Here is a 2,025-nt window from a genome sequence, read left to right on the forward strand (position 1 = left end):
CACGCTCTTCAGGATCAGTTAGACAAATCTCTCAAAATTAAAAATAATTATATTAAGTCTTCCTATGGCGACAACATATAAGGAAACTTCAGCAGCAGAGATATAATGTATTGTCGATGACTATATTGGCAAAAAATTAAAAGAAAAACTGGGCTGGGAACTGTTGTAAAAATTTACCCAACTCCGTTTTTCTTGAATAATTTGCATTTTCTAATGAGTTTTAATGTGTTTTGAATGATTATGAAGGGAATTCATGTAGGAAATTAGTTATTTTTTAGTTATTCTACACTAACTACATCCAACATACCTATATTGCTATCATAATCGTTCAAAACGCATCAAAACACAAACACACAATTACTTAAGAAAAACAGAGTTGGAGCTGCTGTAAAAATAAGCCAACCGGCGACAAAGGGGACAATTCTGGACGTCGCGGATCAGCGGCACACTACCGAAGGGTGACGCTACTGGTTAAACTGTCATTTTCTTAACATCTGCCTTCAGTAAGGGGATAGAGGAACGGCGCTTCGCGTCTTATCCGCATTTTTAAAGATTCTTGGCAATCTCTTATACACTGGCATGCGGTAATATTGCGCTGAACGCGCTAGCCATACCCACAGGGTACCGTACCAATAGCCACTTCCTTTATCTTATATAGATTTATACAGTATTGCTTACTACACTTTAAACATTGTTGCATGTAGCTAACACTCCATGTTACTTTAAAAAATCGATGACTTGTGATTCATATGCATAAAAATTATGAATTAATCGAAAATGACCTAAATTATGGGAGGAACGCAGACTGACACGACTTCATTCCATGAAAAACTGGACCAAATGACAAGAGAAAATGACTGACACGGTGACACCTGAAAAATTTTCCCCTGGTCACGCGACTCCTAGGTATGGGATTTAACTACCCACAATGCAATTTTAATGAAAAACAAACTCTTATCATGACACAGACTGTCAATGTTTAGTAAAAAAAAAAATTATTTCAAGGATGGTGATTATTCACATATACATTCACATCTCGGATATGGTGGATTTTCCCTAAAAAATGTTCGGAGACAAAGTATAATTATTCTTTATGAATCTATAATACTAAAATATCAAGGAATAAGTTGGAACCATTGTAAAATAATACCAAAACGGGTATACGACATTCACATCAACACGTGTAGTACCTAAAGAACTTGACAGAACCTCAGCCAGACTTAAATTGTGAGCCTAAGACAAGGGTACTTAAAAAAATAATCTTACAACCAGAGTTAGTCACAGCACAAATATTAGTTTAAAATATGTCACACTAATATAACTATAGTAAACGAATAGCTCAAATATAACTTAACTAATCCCTATAATGTTCTGTCACATTTATTCAAAATAGGCCCATTATTCATTCACCATTACTTAAGGCATAGGTTTCAAGCACATGGCTAATAGCTAAATCGGGAAGGCTAACTTGGAGTTTTCAACATAAAATATTCTAAATGTTCAATACAATATTCCATACTCGGTTTTAACAATAACACAAGAGTAAACGTAACACTTACCAAGCTCTTAAATCCTCCACAGATAAGCACAGAGTATTGAAGATACAATAGAATTTATTACCGAATAAATCAATTAAAGGAACTCACTTCGAATCGAGACACAATAAAGGCAATACAGTTAAATCAATAGCAACGTATGACATTACACCAGATATAGATGTCTCGGAACATGACACCACAGACGAAGGGACAACCGAATGACGATACAGTAAGTAAGAAACCGTCAACAAATCTGAAACACTACAAAAACACTGGCAGCTCTTCTCTTATTACAGACGCCACCAGTCGTCCTCCCCAGGTGGTGAAAGTAGTCCCACTGTACAAACTAGGCCATTCGGGAGTGTACATCGACAATAATTCGATTTGTCTAAGATTCTGTTTACTAACCGATATCAGCAGGAAGCAAGCTATGTAGGACTGGGTACAATTCACAAAGAAACTAATTCCTATATTTGCAGTAAACTCG

General features: G+C 35.9%; 1 long non-coding RNA gene across 1 annotated transcript in view; it reads right to left on the minus strand.

Annotated features, from left to right (window-relative positions):
* LOC135210897 (uncharacterized) overlaps positions 1 to 1,778 on the minus strand; it is a 378,905-nt gene extending 377,127 nt beyond the window's left edge. The window contains exon 1 of the long non-coding RNA XR_010313591.1: positions 1,560 to 1,778. This is a non-coding gene — a long non-coding RNA (uncharacterized LOC135210897). The remainder of the gene's footprint in view (positions 1 to 1,559) is intronic.
* Positions 1,779 to 2,025: the final 247 nt, after the last annotated feature.

The sequence above is a fragment of the Macrobrachium nipponense genome, chromosome 4 (genome assembly GCF_015104395.2).
Source record: "Macrobrachium nipponense isolate FS-2020 chromosome 4, ASM1510439v2, whole genome shotgun sequence".
Lineage (NCBI taxonomy): Eukaryota > Metazoa > Arthropoda > Malacostraca > Decapoda > Palaemonidae > Macrobrachium > Macrobrachium nipponense.